This window comes from Etheostoma spectabile, chromosome 6, assembly GCF_008692095.1.
Source record: "Etheostoma spectabile isolate EspeVRDwgs_2016 chromosome 6, UIUC_Espe_1.0, whole genome shotgun sequence".
NCBI classification, from domain to species: Eukaryota; Metazoa; Chordata; class Actinopteri; order Perciformes; family Percidae; genus Etheostoma; species Etheostoma spectabile.
This window is the reverse complement of record NC_045738.1, coordinates 21,364,330-21,371,089: the sequence shown is the minus strand read 5'-3', so window position 1 is coordinate 21,371,089 and position 6,760 is coordinate 21,364,330. Positions and strand designations below refer to the sequence as shown.

The 6,760-nt window shown below is 37.5% G+C and overlaps 2 protein-coding genes and 1 long non-coding RNA gene across 6 annotated transcripts in view; 2 read left to right on the top strand and 1 right to left on the bottom strand.

Annotated features, from left to right (window-relative positions):
• The window catches only part of LOC116690653 (grainyhead-like protein 2 homolog), a 20,376-nt gene extending 17,644 nt beyond the window's left edge, over positions 1-2,732 (top strand). For 2 of the 3 annotated variants that reach the window (XM_032517743.1, XM_032517742.1), the window contains exon 16: positions 20-633. The gene's annotated coding sequence lies outside the window, so the exon portion shown is untranslated. Of the gene's footprint in view, positions 1-19 lie in introns of all 3 variants that reach the window. The other variant, XM_032517741.1, reaches the window with a different exon arrangement.
• The window catches only part of ncalda (neurocalcin delta a), a 97,079-nt gene continuing 92,668 nt past the window's right edge, over positions 2,350-6,760 (bottom strand). For both annotated transcript variants that reach the window (XM_032517745.1, XM_032517744.1), the window contains one exon: positions 2,350-4,569. The gene's annotated coding sequence lies outside the window, so the exon portion shown is untranslated. The remainder of the gene's footprint in view (positions 4,570-6,760) is intronic.
• The window catches only part of LOC116690657 (uncharacterized), a 12,997-nt gene continuing 12,786 nt past the window's right edge, over positions 6,550-6,760 (top strand). The window contains exon 1 of the long non-coding RNA XR_004332324.1: positions 6,550-6,629. This is a non-coding gene — a long non-coding RNA (uncharacterized LOC116690657). The remainder of the gene's footprint in view (positions 6,630-6,760) is intronic.

Here is a 6,760-nt window from a genome sequence, read left to right as displayed (position 1 = left end):
GTAGTAGTAGTAGTAGTAGTAGTAGTATGGGCTTGACGGCAGGGACTGCTGTTAGATTCTTCCTGGTCACCGCACGCTTTTAGATTACTCGATCCGATGTGTGGATGGCTCTCACTTCAAAGCAAGTTATGCAACATCTTTTACTGGCACTCATTGGCCTATTGTTTTGTGTACACTTATTTTTGGATGCATCTCAAAATAGTTCTTATGTCATGAATTCTCTAATCTTTCTTAGTTGTCCATCTTTTTTTTTTTTTTACTGCATACTAAATGTTTCCAATCGGTACCAGTGGAATTAGTCATCACAGCTTGTGATTACACGCTGGTGTCTCACGGCCTATAATTGCACGAGGCACCGTTATGGAACAAGACAGTAAGTCTCCAGGATGCTGTTAAACTGTTTTGCTTCCTCCGTGCATGTGTTTATTGCTTTCCCTCTCGCTGTAGAGACTGGAGTCATTAGTATTTAGGGCATTAGTCTGAGGCTACTGCAAACCATCGGAGCTTAACAGTCTAATCGCTCATGTTTACGCCCGGTTCCCTGACAGCCACAGGAGCCTTCATTCGCCTCATGCTTTATAATGTACAGTCTTTTTTTTTTTAAATGAGTCAATAAATATAGTTTTATATGCAGTCACGTGTGCCACATTTAATTTCACCACATTCTAATGAGGCACACTTCATCCAGAGCGTTCAAATTAACTGTATTAAATATCAACATGACAAAAGAAAATAATTCTAAATATGTAAACTTGCCAGTAAGCTTTATATGTAAATGCTTTATTTGTAGGTTATGCCTTTTGCATTTTGGAAACATTATCAGTAACACATGTACTTTTTGCACAAACATTTTATACATAAGTACTTGAAATAGTTACTATAGCCTATATCCTTGAACCAGTTTTAAGAATATTTTTTTTTTTGTAAAATACTAGCATAATATTGGCAACACAGCTGTAGGGGAGATATACTAAGTTTATTCAATATATTGTAAAACAAGCCCTGGATTCAGTGACTGATGGGTAATCATGACAAGGCGTGCTTGAAGATGTGCTGACCAATGTGATGCAGCTCTGACACGTCACTTCTGGAGGCCCGCTATTGGCCGATTTTAGTGCTTTTTGGAGGCCAATGAGGACAGAAATAATGGTAATTCTTATTTACAACACTTTGGAATTCTATTAAAACTTTACTACTTAAGTTACTCTTCTTATCACAAAGTTTCCGGGTCCTGCTTTACACTGAGAATGTTTTGATTCTTAAAGGGTAACTTTGTCTGTTTTCAACTTAGACCCTATTTTCCTACGTTTTTGTGTCTAAGTAACTGATGGGAACAACAATCATCGACATTGGTCCGGTATTAAGCAAGACCGCCGCAGTCGGCAGTCAGTGAAACAAGCTACAGTCAATTTTTGGGCAATTGTGCACCTTCAATTCACTTTCACCAAAGTGCTTGCTTTGCCAAGTGTCTGACAACATTATGGAAAGGATTCTCTAAGAACCTTTCTGTTAAAGAGTAAGACATTTTATTTTTTTTAAACATGAGAACATCCGCTAAACCCACCAGACTCCCTGTAAATAATCAGCAATTTTATCATTGTAAAATACACTTTATTCAAAGTCAACAGAAACATAATAACTTTAAATACGTTTTGGTTTTTCTTTCAACTTTTCCAACAATCAAAACTCTAGTTTTGATGCAAATAAACACGTAGTTTCACGATTTACATGTGAAAATATGTTGACTCCAAACATGTTAAAAGTATTGTCTTTTTAAATTGAGTCTGGTGCTTTAGCGCTTGCGACCTCAGAGCTGTTTCTGGTTAAACAGGTTTAAAACGGCCTATCTCTGTCTGGATCCTTTCCATAATGTTGTGTGACACTGCGTTTTAATTGCCTGGTAACCGATAAAGTAAATTATTATTTTTTTTAAAGTGTGCTACTTTGGCACCGCGACAGCTCTGTCAGTGTCTCTGCTTCGGTTTCATCACCACTGTGTCTATCTTTTACTGTTTATTATGTTGAAAGTTTCTAATTTATGAAATCATTGCTTAAAGCATGAAAACGTTTTGTGTTGGAGTTTGTAACATTCCAAAATCTTAATTTTGCACATTGGGTCCAAATATTATCGGTTTCATTAACTACTAATAATCAGTATCTGCCTTGAAAAACAAATACCAGTCAATCCCAAATCGGCAGTATAAAGTAGAGGACAGCCCTCCTTTTAATGATTTATATTAGTGGTATGCTTTTCCTAGTCATGGTCTTAATGAACAGTTCAACCCGATGAACTTTATCTTTACGCTGTCACCACATTACAATTAACCACACATCACATTAATGCTTGCACACAATACATTGTAAATTTAATTTTTGCCTTTTAAAGTTGACCAAAAAACAGAATCCTGTGTTCCAAAACTGCAGTCACTAAATACAGGATACCATACAAAACCTACAAAATGCAACAATTACAAACATTTTGTTCAACAGATAACAATTGTACAGTATAAATTTATACAATACTGCTTTGTTTTTATTTGGCACTTGACCGCAAGTTGCTATTTTGTGTTTTAACAGAAATGTTACACCTGACGTAGCTTTAAAAAACAAAAACAAAAATCATTAAAAAAAGACAATATAAGCAACAGATGGTGACCGTATCATTGCAGTAGTAGTTGTGACTCTCGGTTTTGTTTGTCTGCGTCTTTTTTTTCTTCTTTTTCACAAAAAAAACAGCAGTTATTGAGTAAAACATTCAAAGTTTTTCTAATTGGAAAATAATACAATAACTGAAATGTCTTCGCTCTGGGGGGGGGCCTCAGGTACATTCGGGTGAGGGTCACACTGGTCCTGAACTTGTTAAACTTTCTTAAAAAACCTCAGTGAGAGCTTTTTTTCCCCCTTCTGTTTTCTTTGACAAAGGGAAAGACGTAGAGACAAAAATGTTAATCAAATCCTTCTGTTTGAATCTAATGCAAGTGTTCTTATCAGTGGGACGCCAGCACTCATTCTGATGTGTGACTAATAGCGTGTCATTCATTTTATGGAATACTGTACACTGTGTATATGCTAGTTGATTGAAAGTGTAGAATTGGGACTGTTTCTAAAGAATTCAGTCCTCTGTTACAGATACAATTGGATGACAATTTAATCATTGAACTCAACTGAAACAGAAAAAAGGCTCTCAGCTCTGAGTACCCAGCATTCCCATTAAACAGTGTGTCTTTATATGTATAGATTGTTGTGTGTGTGTGGTGGTGTTTTTAGTGTCAGCTTTGGCAGTCCATACTCTGTCAATAATACTGACTACTGGAGCACTAACCATGACAACACTTACATACAGAAGCAAGCTCAGAGCTGGATGGGCAACCGGCCGTTGGGCCACTGATATCCATAAACAGAACATAACATGCACATAAGTCACATGCATACGTGTTTATTTAGTCTATGCACCCCTGCACCCAACTGTCCAACATGCAGCATTTAAAAACATCTAAAAGTGAATGCGAAGTGGGTCTCTCTTCTTCACATTGTAAAATGTCTAAGAAAGAAACTGGTTTGCATGCTCGACATCCCCCAATAGCTTTAATAAACATTTATTATTATTATTATTTCACATTGGTTATGAACTGAGCAATCTGAACTATGGGAATTTGCTTTACAAATTTGGGTTCACTTTTATATATCTACACTGTCCTCAAATACTTTAAAAGACTAGTTTTCTATTTTTCCTGAAGCTAGAGAGCAGTAATTCTCTGCCACTCCAAAATGTCTAATGTCAAATTCTTCCCCATATGGAAAACCACTGAAACAGGTGGTGGATATCCTTCTTCATTATATCAGTGAGACTTCCAACTAGTAATTAGGGCACATATGCATAGTTGCATACAATGACATGTTATTTTGTCCCAGCACAAAATATGAAACAAGGTCTATCAAGTTTTTTGCAAAACACACAAACCCACGTACACATTCTCACAGTAAAAAAGGAGGAAAACTAAAAGCAGTACTCGATCTGAGTGAAGGACAAACTTCACAAGTCCTCTCTGTAGATTAAATAGTCTCACCTACAGTATGTCCTGTTATTCAACACCATCATGTCTCTCTCTCCTGTTGTCTCATGCACACACTCTGTCCACAGTATGATACACATTAGAGTGACGGAGGGTCTGTGTCTCAGAGCCGGGCTGGAGCCTCAACAGGCACAGAGAGCCAAGAAAAGACACTGATACAGAGACTCCAGTTTATACTGTATATATACAACCTACTCTAGACCTTCCTTATACGCTGACGCGCCTATAGGAGAACTGAGGGATCCTGGGTCAACTACAATCAGTGGGTGGGGGAACCGGATAAGGGTTCGGATTTGAGTCTTTGTTGGGGTTTGAAGGGTATTTAGAGAAACAGCTCAAGGGAGGGGGAATAATTTGGCTCCTGTGCTCATCTTTGATGTCCTCAGTGCATGTTGAAGGCCTGTCTTCTTCATTGTCATCATCAGCTTGTCATTCTTCATCGTCAGTCCGCTCCATAGTGGAGAGTTAAGGGCATTTGGAGTCACCCGAAGAAGCACTGCGAGGAGACGGATGAGGGAAAACAGTCAGATTAGGACGATACGTGCTAATGTGTTGGTCTTTATTGTCAACATGTTGCATTTCACGCTTTGCAATTATGATAGAATATAAAAGAAAACGGGTCAAGAACTACAACATCATCTGATGTATTTGTAAAATTCAAAGTCCACTTTTTCAATTTGACTACACTTTTTCACTTGGACCATACTAAATGCAGCACATTTGATGTCATATTCATCTATTAAATACGTAACAATTTTCAATAGAAATTATTAAAATATCAACATGTTAAAAATAATTGTGTTCTAATTTTCTGATTTCTTATAGACCCTGTCACCCCTGAACATAGGGCTGAGTGATATGGAGAAAATCAAATATCATGATATTGACCAAATACGCCAATATTGTGACAATATTGTAGGGTTGAGAACTGGTCCTATCCCACAATATTTTCACAATGATTATAGATAAATGATCATCAGTAATGTGGATAAAATGACTTAGTGGGTGCAGGCAAATAATAGAAAAGCTAGAACAGTCTGGTAAGTTCAGAAATCACTTAACTGTCATTAATGCAGCCTTAAAAACAGGAAAAGACAACACTTATATTCTCACATGCAAAATCTAAGACGAAATCTAGCCTCGTATATAATTTTCATACATTGGATATTATAAACTAAATGCTATATACACATAGTGATAGGGTACATTTTCTGGGAAATCTACTGAGACAGGTCATGGATAAACATAACAAAACAGAAATGTGTGTTTTTGGCATATTTATTTAAATAAATCCCTGACAAATAAAAGGTACATCATAACATTGATGCATATGAAAATCCAATATTACCATAACACGGCCCCTTTCATTAATCACAACATTGGCCATAGTGGACTTGTACAACCAGAGGGACTTATACAGGGAGAGATACCATGGGACAGTGTGTTTAAAGGAATCAAGGTGCTACTGACGCAATGGCTCCTGAATATCTTCTTTTTTTTTTTAAGATTATTTTTTGGGCATTTTCGGCATTTATTTTTGACAGGACAGATGAAGACAGAGAAGGGGAGAGAGTGGGGGGGAATGATATACAGCAAAGGGCCGCAGGTCGGAGTCAAAGTCTCTATATGGGTGCCTGCTCTACCAACTGAGCTATCTGGACGCCCTCTCCACAATATCTTTAAGAATCACCAAACAGATCACATGTCAAAGGTCACATGGTAAAGCTGTAATGCTTCTTTATAAAAGGACACACATTACACTTTATCAGGCAAAGAAAATAATTCCTCTAAAAACTATGAAAAAAATGGAACCCTCTCTCCTTTTCCTAATGATGCTACAATAACCAAGAAGAAAAACAAAACAGCCATGTAACTACTTGTAACGTGGTTTTCTTATCCTCCCTCTTAAGATCCGTCACTGTCTCGGATCTTTCCAGATAAGCCTACAGTGCAGGAAGAGGTGATGCTCCTTCTGAATGCCATACACAAAGATTCAGAGAGACCATATACATCTGCCAGGCGGCTGTTTGTTCGGTGTTTCTGCATCATATTTCCATCATATTTCCCCAATTGATTTTCTGAATCATTTACTGCTGACAACACACAGCAGACGACACAGTCCACCTTTTCTGCCTGTCAGTTTAGACAGTACAGCCTAGTGCTTACCAAGTTCATCCAGTGCTGCTGCAACCTAGAGTTTAGAGTCACGAAACTAAAGAAATGCTTGTTGAATTCACTTGGCAGTAAACCTCTAAAAGTGTCAACACAAATCCCAGGGTTTAATCTGTAGCAAAGCCTTTGAATTTTAGGAGAATACTGAGTTTCAATACAAGAGTGCCAACAAAGCCAGTGCTTCAAAAATTGACAAATCCTCCATGGGGGGTAGAAAGTAATAGTGCGTCGTTTCTGTCGCTCCCATGAGGAATTCTAAGGGCTCCTGCACACTGCCTGTGTGGCTCCAGAAATGTGTCTGGTGCTGTTAGCCTTGTCTGCACACATGTATGTTTCCCATTGATAAAACTAAATAATAGTGTGTTCTTCATCTTTATTTTGTCAGTATTTACGGGCAGTATTAAGGGCAAAATAGGCTACAGAAGATTTAGTTCTGTATTGACAGGTTCAATATTTGAAATCAATGATTATTTATAATGGGTTTTTTAAAATTACATTTATATCTGCATTTATGT